The 14,045-nt window shown below is 42.2% G+C and overlaps 1 protein-coding gene and 1 pseudogene across 4 annotated transcripts in view; one reads left to right on the forward strand and one right to left on the reverse strand.

The window, feature by feature from the left end:
• The window catches only part of GRIA3 (glutamate ionotropic receptor AMPA type subunit 3), a 311,476-nt gene that overhangs the window by 136,612 nt on the left and 160,819 nt on the right, over positions 1-14,045 (forward strand). The window lies entirely within an intron of this gene.
• LOC127484941 (UPF0690 protein C1orf52-like) lies at positions 2,961-5,352 on the reverse strand (annotated as a pseudogene).

Raw genomic sequence — 14,045 nt, forward strand, 5'->3', positions numbered from 1 at the left:
ATTAGCAAACATTTTTATCTTAATATTTTATTATTTGAGAGGTGGAGTTCCAGACAGAGAGAGGGAGATATAGAAAGAAAGGTCTTCCATCCCCTGTTCACACAATAGCCAGAGCTGGGCCAATCCAAAGCAAGGAGCCAAGGAGCTTCCTCCAGGTCTCCCATGCAGGTCACGGGCCCAAGCACTTCCGTCTTCCACTGCTTTCCCAGCCCATTAGCAAGGAGCTAGACACGAAACGGCATCCATATGGGATGCTGGCACCACGGCCACAGCGCTGGCCCCTTGTAACCACTTTTTAAAAAAAAAAAAAAAGATTTATTTATTTATTTGAAATTCAGAGTTACACAGAGAGAGGAGAGGCAGAGAGAGAGGGAGAGAGAGAGGTCTTCCATCCAATGGTTCACCCCCCAATTGGCTGTAACGGCCGGAACTGCACTGATCCAAAGCCAAGAGCCAGGAGCTTGCTCCGGGTCTTCCACCGGGTAGAGGGGCCCAAGGACTTGGGCCATCTTCTACTGCTTTCCCAGGCCATAGCAGAGAGCTAGATCGGAAGAAGAGCAGCTGGGACTAGAACCAGCACCCATATGGGATGCCAGCGCTCCAGGCCAGGGTGTTAACCCGCTGAGCCACAGCACCAGCCCCATGTAACCACTTTTTAGAATTACTTTGCTGGATTTAGGGGAGGGCAATTCTACATGGATATGTTATATAAGTCTAAGAGATGAGTACAGAAAGAGTGGGGAGGACTATAAAACTTACAACAGATAAGTATAAGAAATTGAGTTTCCCATCTCCTCTAGCATTAGGCCTTCATGCCAAAATTCATTCCCATATCATGCAGATGCATTCAAATATAAAGTATAAAAATGGATTGCAAAATTAAATATAAGTGTAAGGTTAAGTATACCCACTATTTGGTACTATTCACACTTTGGATTCACTGTCCTGGTCACAAATAATCAAGAAGAATACATCTTCGAAAGCAGATAGATAGGATGGCTGGAGATGAAAGATGAGGCAAAGCAGGGTTGGATAGACTATACAGTCTACTGAGACCTCCACATGCTCTAGCATTCTGTTAGGAGTCATTGATGGTAATGCTCTTTGTTCAGTATGAAGAAGGCAAATTGTAACAGACTCAGAGAGTGATCATTCAGCAATCTGAGGCCTGTTTTGAAAGACTGAGCTTAAGTTCTTTTTTTATTCATCTCTTGGGTATGTGGATAATTCAAAAGCAAGCACTAGACATATCTGATGGGTCTGTCTGGCTAATTGGCCAGTTTGATCTTAAATACTAGACAGTCACTACTCTAGCTTAATCTAAGGCTTTATGCTTCTCTGATGCCACCAGATCACAAACTGACCAAATATCATACATGCAAATACAAGCCTCAGAGAGCAGAACATGTGATTATCATGGTTGTAGCCCATACACACTCTTCTCTAATAGCAAGGGAGTAAATAAACATTTAGTAAGCTCCTACTGTGTGCAAAACATTGTGGTAAGAATATCCAGATAATGGAAGGTGAAAAGGAAAGAGGAATTGGACAGGGGTGTTGCATATAGAAATCAATAAACCCAACAACAAAACACTGATCCAAGAAGTACCAGTATCCTCTGTCCTGAGGATTTACCTTCCACAAAGATATCCTCACGCCTCAGTCAGCTGAATATATGAATGTCAAAAGGCTCAGGGAAAGATGCCCATCTCTAGAATGATCACAGCAGCCGTATTTCTCTAAGCTACACTGAGCTTTCTTGGCAGCACCGACAGAGTAGGGTAGCCTAGGGTTGGACCAACACATATGTACCCATCCAGCTGTGCCCACATATCTACCACTTCCAGAAAACCCTCTCTCTGGTCCTGGGGCAGAAGCTGATTACACACCATTTCCTGAAAAGAATTCTCTTCTGTCTTGCTCCAGGGACTCTGGCAGAGGATGGAGGATGGAGCTTTGTGTATCCTCTGGCATTCAAGTAACTATCTAATGCCCAGAGCTTGGAGCCAGAGGAGGTTTGCCCAAATGCCTGACCTAAAAGGGCCATGGCTTCACTTCTTTTCTAATTAGGATAATTAACCTCTCCTGCTCATTCATTCTATTCCAATCCAAAAAGCTCAAATTTAAACAGCACAGGGGACTGCCAGGCTCTAGGGACAGAAAACAGTCTACAAGCCTTTTATCTCCATGCAGTCACCATCAAGGCAAAGCCAGCACAAGCTTCGTCACAGCAACTTCACCCTTGAAACAACCTCGGATTGTCTTGAAGGCCACTTTCAGAATTTTCATTAGTGTAAACATCCCATCAGTTAGAATATTTTACACAGTTCCATAACACTTGCTGACCAAATTGGGGTGGGGAGGTTGACAGTGAGAATGCTAAGAAGGTACAACATTTCTCCTTGTATTGTCACGAGGCTTTTGTGGCTCATTTAAGGAGAATAAATCCTGGATGGCCTTGAGTTGGTAGCATTTAATATGGTATTTATAGAATTTATTCTTTGGGAACAACCACCGGAAGCAAACCTTCAGGACCATTTCAAAAACTGGGCTTGAATAGCAGCATTTCTTTTAGCAATACTGAATAAGTAATTTTATTTTCATGAACTATTTACACCGTGCACACACCATTGAAAAGCACCCTACAGGTTCACAGTACAATATGTTACTTTAAAAATATATTCTTTTATAAAAGGTTCATATGGAACATTGGCATGTTAACATGTGACAAAACTCTCAAGCATGTCACCAGTTCTGTGTGAATGCTTTCCAATGTTGTCAGTTTCACAATCACAGTTCACTATTTGCATTTTAATACATACAAGTTTTAAATAAACAAATGAATTCTACAGTGGAAAGTTCTTGAGGCAATATGTATTAGTTCATTAACATATAAAGATGTTCTGACACAATAATCCACAATATCAACTTAATCAGCCCAAAGACACATTTTCACACGTCTAGCAGCACAGAAATCCCAGGCAGTTGTTGTTTTCTAGTTTTTTATTCTTTGCTGGTTCTCCTGGTTCTACTTTGCACTTTTGAGAAGTATGCTCATCTTTTTCATCATCTGACTCCAATGTCTCCTCCCCTTCTGGTAGAAGCCTGGCTTTCTTAGCGTTCTGCCGGGCATCATCGGCATTGTCCTCGCCGTATATGTTAAACCATCGCATTGCCATGTCCAGCTCTGGAGGCAGAGGTTTCTTCTCCGTTGTGTAGGTCTTCTGTGGAGGCACATAGTCTGACTTCCATATTATGAACTCCTTTGGAGGCAAAGAAGAACCCAGTCTCCGAGATACGACACCAAGGCTGACCCCTCCAGGAGGCTACAGCAGCCACTGTCTTGGAGGCAGCACCCAGCACCGCAGGCACTTTGATGTCAAAGGAAAGGGGTCTCGGGGAGAAACTCCTCCAGTGCCTTGACGATGTGCCTCTTCCAGTCTATCTGCCTGTTGCGTGGATTGTAGACAAAGGCAGAGCAAGTCACACCTGTTCTATAGCCGCCCACTGACTTCGCCACATCCGGGGCCCCGCGACCCGTCTCCTCCAGCTCTCTGTTGTCCTCCTCTCCTGAGGACCTCAAGCTGCTGCTTCCCTAAGCTATGAAGTAGCTCAGTGGGTCCTTCTCCTCCACTGCCGTGATGGCTGCACGGGACCACCTGAATAGCAGCATTTCAAGAGGTTGGATTCACACTGAGCAGGTAGCAGCACTGCAGTTCTCCCTCTGCTGGCTTTAACTGCCCATTTCCCACCTGCTCACAGGTCTGAGAGTTTCCCATCAGGCATCTGCAGACTCCCTGCTGCCTAGGCAGACAGGAACAGAGGGCAGTCCTCTGGATCTTTTTCTCCTCCCCACTACAGAATTCAGTCCAGGGTCTTCCCTACATGCAGCCCTTCCTACCTGTAGAGGAAGCCACTATGTTCTGTAGTCTCCATGCCAAGAACGCTTTGACTGTATATCTTTGGGAGCCTCTATGGCAGGTGAGAAGGGCAAGAGAACAGGGTAATATGTGGGATTGGACTGCCCATTTGGATTTAGTTATGCTCCAGTAATGAAAGGATTTTCCCTGGTCTGACATACCTTGAGTTTTAGAATATCCCCAGCAGAGGAGGGCCCTTTCCACTCACTATGTAATAGAGCCCTATAGACAAATTTCTCAGCAAGTTGTTAAGAAGTTTTGGGCGTAGGCTGAGAAAATTAGTCATCCTGCAGGATTTTCAAATTCATGCATTGTTCCCCCCCCCAACACTACACTGTTCACTTCCCATCTGTAATCTCTACTGCAGCCTGGGCCTGCCATCTTCCCTTCCACCCATCTATGTTAACCAGGCAAAATGTAGTTCTCAGTAGATACACAATAATGACTAGAACAGCACCTCTAAAATTCTGATGTGCTAATGAATCACCTGGGGAGCTTGTTAAAATGCACATTCTGGTTCATTAAGTATGGGATAGGACCCAAGAGTCTGCATTTTAACTATCAACCTTGGTGATGCTGATGTTGCTGGTTCAAAGACCATACTGTAAGTAGCAAAGGTATAGCATCCTTAGGGTCTTCTCTCTTTTTTTAAGATTCATTTATTTATTTGAAAGGCAGAGTTACAAAGAGGCAAAGGCAGAGAGAGAGAGAGGTCTTCCATCTGCTGGTTCACTCCCCAATTGGCCGCAACAGTTGGAGCTGAGCCAATCTGAAGCCAGGAGGTTCCTCCAGGTCTCCTATGTGGGTGCAGGGGCCCAAGGACTTGGGTCATCTTCCATTGTTTTCCCAGGCTATAGCAGAGAGTTGGAACAGAAGTGGAGCAGCCAGGACTCAAACCAGAGTCCATATGGGATGCCAGCACTGCAGGCAGTGGCTTTACCCCTATGCCAGAGTGCTGGCCCCCTAGGGTCTACTTTATAACTAGTATGTTGATATAAGGTCCATGCTTTAAGTATCAAGAACATATACTCCCTTTCTGGATGAGTTAAACTCAACTGGGCTGCTTAGAATCAGATATTGTGGCATATCAACCTCTCTTCTTATCAGTTAACAATAGCATTTATTTCATACTGAAGCTAAAAGTATCCTTTAGTGTAAGCAGAACTGGGCAGAGGGTATGGCAAATATGAACCTTGGCATCAACTCTCCTTCCTGGGACCTGGATTATTGGAATAAGCCTTCCTGGGCACTTTTCCTGCTTCCTGAAGCCAATCCTGCAGGCCAAACTCATTTTCAGTCCAGCCACTCCATTCATTGCATCCACTTTCACATAGTAGCTCTGGATGGCTGCTGCTGCCTTATCACTCATGCTGTGATCTGCATCAGTGGTTGAGACAATGGAAGCAGCTACATCATCCAAGGCACAACCCATTTATTTCAGGCTGGAGAAAACAATCTCTTATCCAAGTGAGGTCAGCTAAGATGCACAGTTGCCAGAGCTTTGAGGTGGTAAGAAATATGCCTTTTGCATTACTTAGCTCCTCAGTGGCAAGCAATGTACCCCTTTAGGAGGTCCCAGTTGTCACAGAATCAGCACCATGCTGTACCAAGCAAGTCCATTTCTCCCCTGAGGTGTAAGACATATAATTCCAGGGTTAGTTAAAGTATAAAATTTTATGGAGACATTGACTGTCTCATATCTCTCCTAAGGTAATTCTAAAATCCTCTCCTCATTAGCATTGCTGCAAATTGTGTTCCTTGCTCAAAATAGCTAATAAACTTTAGAGAACATCTGTATTTTGTGTTTAAGTTTTATTTATTTTTTAGATTGACATAACATTGCATGCTTATTTTATATTATACAACAGGATACTATGAGGTCCATATACATTGTGGAATGGCTAAGTCTATCTTATTAACAAATGAATTACCTCACTTATTTATCATTTTTGTGATGAGAGCACACACTTTATATTTTTTAAGACTACACTAAATAATCACTAACTATTCCTCCAGGGCCTGGTGCTGTGGCATAGCAGGTTAAGCTGCTACCTACAGTGCCAGCATCCCATATGGGCACCAGTTGGCATCCCAACTGCTCCACTTACAATCCAGCTTCTTGCTAATGGCCTGAGAAAAGCAGCAGAGGATGGCCCAAGTGCTTGGGCCACTGCCACCCACGTGGGAGACTCTGTTCAAGCTCCTGGCTCCTGACATTGACCCGGCCCAGCTCTGGCTAGGGAGTGAACCAGGAGATAGAAGCTTTCTATCTGTCCCTCTCTCTCTCTCTCTGTAGCTCTGACTTTCAAATAAAATAAATCCTTGAAAAAATTATTCTTCCTATCTAAAAGTAACCATATATCTTTTGTCCAACATCTCTTCATTCCTTCACCCTTCCCAGCCTCTGATAACCAATAGTCTCCTCCCTACTTTCATATTGAACATTTTTTTAGTTTCCACATGTAAATGAGATCATGCAGTATTTGTCTTTCTGTGCCTGGCTCATTTCACATAATACAGTGACTTCCAGTTCCATCCATGGTGCTACAAATGGTCAGATGCTATTACATTGGCATTCACAGAGTTAAATAGTGCAGGTGGGAAGGTTCCCTTAAGAAGATTCCAGAGCATTATAATTGTGTGGTTTCAATCCAAAACATAAACTTGCTTTATGGCCTAAGGGGGTTGTCAAATAGTTTTTTAAAACACACTGGAAAATTTAAAACAGCCTAAAAGTAGGCCAACTTGAAGATCCAGAATGGCTCCATACCTACACTTCCCAATGGCTGTGTGGAAACAAGTCTTGGAGACTGAATCATTACTGGCTCTGATGGGGTATCCAAGCTAAAGAAATATTCATCTTTAGCTGTTTGCCTCTTGTCTACTTATCTTTGCCCTCCTAAGCTGGTTACTTAACTCTCCTGGAGAGCCTGCTACTTTCATCTACAGAGGATCCTATAACTGCCTCTTCCTCAAAATGACACATAAAACCTAGCATGCTGGCTGGCACCACGGCTCAATAGGCTAATCCTCCACCTGTGGCGCCAGCACCCCGGGTTCTAGTCCTGGTCAGGGCACCGGATTCTGTCCCGGTTGCCCCTCTTCCAGTCCAGCTCTCTGCTCTGGCCCGGGAGGGCAGTGGAGGACGGCCCAAGTGCTTGGGTCCCTGCACCTGCATGGGAGACTGTGAGGAAGTACCCAGCTCCTGGCTTCAGATTGGCACAACACCGGCCGTAGCGACCATTAGGGGAGTGAACCAACAGAAGGAAGACCTTTCTCTCTGTATCTCTCTCACTGTCTCACTGTCTCTCTCTCTCTCTCTCTCACACTGTCTAACTCTGCCTGGCAAAAAAAAAAAAGAAAAAAAAACCACTATAGTTGGCAACTTTAAGCAATTTAGGGTTCCCCTTCTGAAAAACCCTCAGGTTCTAGTTCCTAAAGGACTCCTAAATTCAATCATAGCCATGTGGCTGTTTGCCTATGCAAATAAGTTGTCCCAGCTTGGTAGATCCTCTGGCTAAATGAAGCCAAGGTCATGACTTTGATGGCTAATAAGGCCAGTTAGCTTCCATCTAGTCCATGGGTATAGAGCTTTTCCTATACCTTGGCCAAACAATTTTCTTATTTACTTATTTGAAAGGCAGAGGGAGGGAGAGGGGAAGAGAGACAGAGACAGATACAGAGACAGAGAGAGAGAATATCTCCCCATCTGCTGGTTCTTTCCCCAAATGCCCATGAGAGCCAGAGCTGGGCTGGACTGAAGCCAGGAGCCCAGCACTTCCACATGGGTGGCTCAGACCAAGCACTTGGGCCATGATCTCTGCTTTCCCAGATGCATTAGCAGGAAGCTGGATAGAAAGGGGAGGAGCTCAAACTTGGACTGGCACTCCAACACAGGATGCAGTTGTCCCAAGTGGCAGCTTAACCTAACGTGCCACAATACTTTGCCCTCAGCCCACCTTCTTGTTTTTTAAGAAAACTTTTATTTAATAAATATAAATTTCAAAAGTACAACTTTTGGATTATAGCGGTTTTTCCCCCCATAACCACCCTCCCTCCCACAAACCATCCCATCTCCTATTCCCTCTTCCATCCCATTCTTCATTAAGATTCATTTTCAATTATCTTTAGATACAGAATATCAATTTAGTATATACTAAGTAACGATTTCAACAGATTGCACCCACACAGACACACAAAGTATAAAGTACTGTTTGAAGACTAGTTTTACCATTAATGCTCATAGTACAAGACATTAAGAATAGAGATCCTACATGGGGAGTAAGTGCACAGTGACTCCCGTTGTTGATTTAACAATTGACACTCTTATTTATGACGTCAGTGATCACCCGAGGCTCTTGTCATGAGCTGCCAAGGCTATGGATGCCTCCTGAGTTCACAAACTCTGACCTTATTTAGACAAGACCATAATCAAAGTGGAAGTTCTCTCCTCCCTTCAGAGAAAGGTACCTCCTTCTTTGATGGCCCCTTCTTTCCACTGGGATGTCACTCACAGAGATTTTTCATTTAGATCATTTTTTTTTTTTGCCACAGTGTCTTGGCTTTCCATGCCTGCGAAACTCTCATGGGCTTTGTAGCCAGATCCAAATGCCTTAAGGGCTGATTCTGAGGCTAGAGTGCTGTTAAGGGCATTTGCCATTCTGAGTCTGCTGTGTATCCTGCTTCCCATGTTGGATTGTTCTCTCCTTTTTAATTTTATCAATTATTATTAGCAGACACTGGTCTTATTTATGTGATCCCCTTGACATTTAATCCTATCTTTATGTTCAATTATGAACTTAAACTGATCACTTTAACTAGTAAGAGGGTATTGGTACCTACCAACTTAATGGGATTTGGAGTCCCATGGCACGTTTCTAGCTTTACCATCAGGGGTAGGTCCAAGTGAGTGTGTGCCAAACTGTACATCTCCTCCCTCTCTTATTCCCACTCTTATTTTTAACAGGGATCAATTTTCAATTGAATTTAAACACCTAAGAATAATTGTGTGTTAATTAAAGAGTTCAACCAATAGTATTAAGTAGAAAAAGAAAATACTAAAAAGAATAAAATAGTAACCTATTCCTCGACAGGACAAGGGCTGATCAAGTCATTGTTTCTCATAGCGTCAGTTTCACTTCTACAGGTTTCTTTTTAGGACCTCAGCCCACCTTCTTAGTAATCTGGAAATTGATGGAAAAGGAGGCTGGCCCAAATGATGGGTTTAATATCTCTTTGCTTTATGTCTCATAATCAAAGCATCCATTTCCAATTAAAGCATTAATAAAGGATAGTAAGGATGAAAGTGAACAGAAATTTTTTAAAAATATTTTTCTATCTGCCCCCTTTCAGATTATCTTTCCTTTTTATCTATATCCTGGCCTCCACTTGTCTCTTATCCAGGTAGAATTCTCTTGACCCTCCCTCTAAACTCAGTCAAACAGTACCTATTTATACACTCTTTTGAGGACCCCTAAAATAGAATAGCATTTTACAGATGAGGATATTGAGTTCCAGAATGGGAAAGGAACTATTGCAAGCTTGCCTAGTTCAATGAGCTGCTCAAGACTTTCTGAAAAGGTAAATCCTAGATTGCAGGCAAGTTGAAATATCTGTGACATGTACTCTGCACTATGTCCCATGGGTGAAGAAAAATTTTTAAATTTTGAGAATAAACATGGACATAGCATAATCAAAAATGATGACAGTAAAACTTGCTTTCTAAGCAGCTTAATGGAAGGGAGAGAACTATTGCAGTTGCCCACAGAACTACCAATAGTAACTTCAAAATAGCTGGTATTAATGGGAATACAAAGAAAGAAGCAGAGACATGAAGGATGAATTGACTCCATGAATGCTGAGGGCAATGGAAGAGTCCAAGATAGTGTTCAGATTTTACAACTAATGAAAGAAATTAGAAATCAAAGAAAATTTGACAGAAATAGGGAAATCAGAAGAAGCTGCTACTATGGGAACAGAGGAGTACCTGAGACTATGAAAAATAAGGACACAAGCAAGGATAAAACCCACTGAGTCTAGTAATTCTAACTCAATCCCAAAGCTGTTAACTGATGGGAGAAATACCATTACCTGGAGAACCCTAACTGTGTTTCTGCTAAGCATTCACCTACAAACGGCTGCATGGCATGTGTCCCAGTAGGCCTCCAAAATTCTGGAGTGTCCTCAGGTAGTTACACATAAATGTTTTCTAGAGATTTCCCTGCCATGGAGAAACATATAGAAAAATATCTGACTCCCTCCCTATCTGCTGGGAAGTCACACATGTCTGAGAAATTTCATTGCTGACGAGAGGAAAGGAGAGAGTGTATACTTAGAACGCAGACCTGGATATAGATCATAGCTCCAAAACTTACTAGTTACACGCTTTTGTTCATCAACATGGACCTTGCTGAGGCTCCATTTCCTCATCTGTTAATAAACATAACTACCTACTGCTTAGGCTTCTGGGGGATTAAATGTGATAATGTATATAAATAGCACAGTACTCAGCCCAAATTAGGCATTCAGTAAATGCTAGTTTCTATCCTTACCCCGATCTTACCAATGAAAGGAAAGGGAGTTCAATTTCAAATCTAAAGGATGAGAGAGAGAGATTTATATATAACAACACAGAAAACAAATCTCTTATTCAAACAGAGACTCAATTCCTTAGAAGTCATGCACATCTTCTGTAACCTAAGATTTTCAGGATAAAAGAAGATGGATGTGAGTGCTTGGACCCTTCATTTCCCACCATCTCCATCAGGTTATCTGCTCAGTAATAAGTATTTTGAATAGAATCTCAATGAATGAGAGGTTATTGGGATGGGAGTAAGGCTTTTCCAGGAGGAGAGGGCAGCCATGGGAAATCACTAGAGGTTGCAGATGCCAGGGCAGGCTGTGACCTGCAAGGAAATTTGTGTGAATAAGCAAGAGGAGCCAAGCCATGGGCTTCAAAGCCCGCGTAGTTTAGAATAAGCCCCAAATGGGAGTCCCAGCAAGATTTAAGGAGGAAGACGGGCTTTAATGTATAAATTTGTTGCCAAGCACTCTGATTCCTCCATGAGAAGTCATTGAAGGAAAAAAGGTTGGAGCCTTTAAGGAAGTCACAGAAGTCCTGGAGGCAAAGTTGCAAAGAATGTAACTGTCTTGATATCCCTGTTGGATTTTAACTTTTACTCTATTTCAAAATGAATCTTTATCCAAAAATCACAAGAATATCACTAAATATTAATATTGAAAATGAAAGCAAGACAAGGGTTGTGGTTATGGCCAAATTTAGGACCTCTCATTGAGTAAATCATTTGCCCTCTCTATGCTTCAATTTCTCATTTATACCATGAAGAGATTGGAGTCATCACTAATTCTCACTCTCATATCTGAGAATTCTAAGATACTTGGAAGGATTGTGGCCAATGAAAAGAGCCTGACTTTTCTACAGATAAGGCAAGATTCCGTCATTGTTTCTGGACCCCAAGGCCTAGGGGAGGTGAAATATTAGCCTATAACCCTCCCCCATCCTGCTAAATCCATTCTCATATCCCCATTGGAATAACTCAATCGAAAGAAAGTGATCAAAGTGAATTGCTCTTGTTGGTGCTTTTATGTGGGTTTTTTTGTTTTTTAGCATGGAGGAAACATGAATGTATATATTTACTTGGTGAGTTTTGCACATCCCGCTTTGGATCTTTCCCAAGCAAGTTTTAGACCACAGTGTTAAGTCCAAGGGAACTTTTTTTTTCTCAAGGGAAAAGTGTTATCTGTTGCCTTCAGGACTGTATCTTTGGCCCTTCTCTGTCCTCTAGGCAAGAGCTTGCCCTTAATATCACCTTTGACAGCCTTCCAATAGTATTAGGATCAAGAAATCTCAGCACTCGTGGCAGGCACAACATGCAGAATAAGCCACTGACCTCTGCAAACAGCTCCATCCCCTTTCATCTTTGGCATATACTTGCCCCCATTTTTCTATCCCTTTCCTTAACACCGTTAGCCATCATCCATATCCCTCACTCCAAAAGGTTAAGGTTTGTCCTAGCCTTGCTCTCTAAAATTTAAGAGTGCTGAAGAATGTTCCAAATAAGGCACTTTCCTGATAAGAAGCTGTCTGCTTATTGAAAGCAAAGCGCATAATGCCAGGTCTTCCAAAAGCTTTTTGAAGTCCCCTCATAATTTCCAAACTCAAGACCCAACTGGGTCAGTTCACTTTACTATTCCATAGGCACATGCCACAATATAAGAACTGTTCTGCATAAAGCAAGGCCTAAGGTGTAGATGGTCAATGCAAAATATACCCACTTCTGGGTATCTCATCAAAATCCATCCCCCTGAAGGGAAGTGAGCAGGGTGGGCAGGCATTTTATTAGTGGTCACAAGATTCCATCTGGAATAAATTGGACCTGGTAGTACTCCTTCCTCCAACCTGTAAGTGGGTCCCTTTTTAATCACACAAAAGGCTTACCTTCCACTGCAACTCAACCAGAGCTGGCTACTACATTCTCTAGTCAAAATCTATGGCTAGCTCTCTACCTCGTACTTATAAAGCGTCTAGTAATACTCAGACCACTCACTGCTTGCTTGGCCAGGACACTCAGTCATGTGATTGGCGCTGGAAATTACTGATTTCAAGAGGATTAAAAACCCAAGTGAGGAAATGTAAGAACCCTGTTAATGGGCATGATCAATCATCAAATGACATCTATTAAGTGCTCAGCAGCCCACAAAGCAGCTTTGGAGGACTTCTGCCCCCTGTGAGTTTGCATTGCAGGCAGTCTATCCCAGGACAAATATCCAGATACCCAACAGAAACATGAAGAAACAATACACAAGTGTTATACTATCCCCTTTAATCTAAACCCCAGTTGCTTTCTGTTGTTCTGTTTTGTTTTGAATATCAGACCTTGTGTGGTTGAGGATCAGAAGCTCAGCCTATTTTGCTTTTCCCAGACGTTAAACACATGTACTACAGATGGTCTTAATTTCCTTTCAGCTGACAATGCAAAGTAAGTTTACTTTCACTCAACAAAACTGACACATCTATTTGGGCACATTTTCTCAATTTATGATGAGGAAAATGGAGCTACGTAATTCACCAGCAGGAAGACAAAATTCATAACGAAGAACAGGATGAAAGGGAAAAGTGGAAAAGGCAGGGTTACATGCACTGCCAGCTTCAGAGCCAACTTTAAACTTGACAAGTAGCCAGCAATTGCCTCCTCAAGAGAGGAGCTACCAGGAATACCTCAAGTCGCTTAATCTTGTCCACAATTTCTCTATTAGAGGTGGCTCCATTTAAGTCTCCAAAATTCTAATTTCAAAACATGAATCTTTCATGGAGGGGGTCACAATTGAAGCTATAACTAGTCATGCACAGTATAGTATAAGTAATGAATTTGACTTAGATTGAGGAGGATTTGTATTGGGGAAGAGGAGAAAGAACACAGGACTGGGAAACTATGGACACCTCTACTCACCAATTCCACAAGCTTAGGACCCACCCAATCATGCAACTGCAAGGAAAAGAAGACGTGCAGTCATCTCTTAATTAAAGAAAAGCTTAAGTAAACACAATTGTGAGGAATGAAGGCCTCCAGGAAATCTTAATTTGCCACGGGTAAATTGGACTGAGTGTGGGTGAATATTTGTTTTTATACTGTTCCATAAAATTCACAGACTGACATCCATATGCAAACACAGAGGGGTTTTTGATCTTCCCATCTCAAGCTCCTCACAGAACAGTTTCTGAATTAGCATCTCAAGCTTAGATAATCACTATAGTGATTTTGATGGAAACCAAAAGTGTTTAAATCAAGTTAAACAAAAATAAAAACAACAAAATGTGGATTCAAATGCACTAATGGGACTCTTTCAATGAATTATTTTAAAGGAAAATACACTTTGTAATATGAATAATCATACCCTGAAATATTGGCTCTGAGTTCACATTTTTATGTATCAGGTTTCCTATTTGAGGCAAAATATAATACAAAATAACTGAATTGGGCTCATTGTCTCTCTTTCCTCTGCCTCTGTTTTTACACTCTACTTCTGTGTCAGAAACCACCTTCACAGTCCTTATCTAGTTTCCTCATCCCCTTATTTTGCCACAATCTGCAAGACAACTTTATT

This window comes from Oryctolagus cuniculus, chromosome X, assembly GCF_964237555.1.
Source record: "Oryctolagus cuniculus chromosome X, mOryCun1.1, whole genome shotgun sequence".
NCBI classification, from domain to species: domain Eukaryota; kingdom Metazoa; phylum Chordata; class Mammalia; order Lagomorpha; family Leporidae; genus Oryctolagus; species Oryctolagus cuniculus.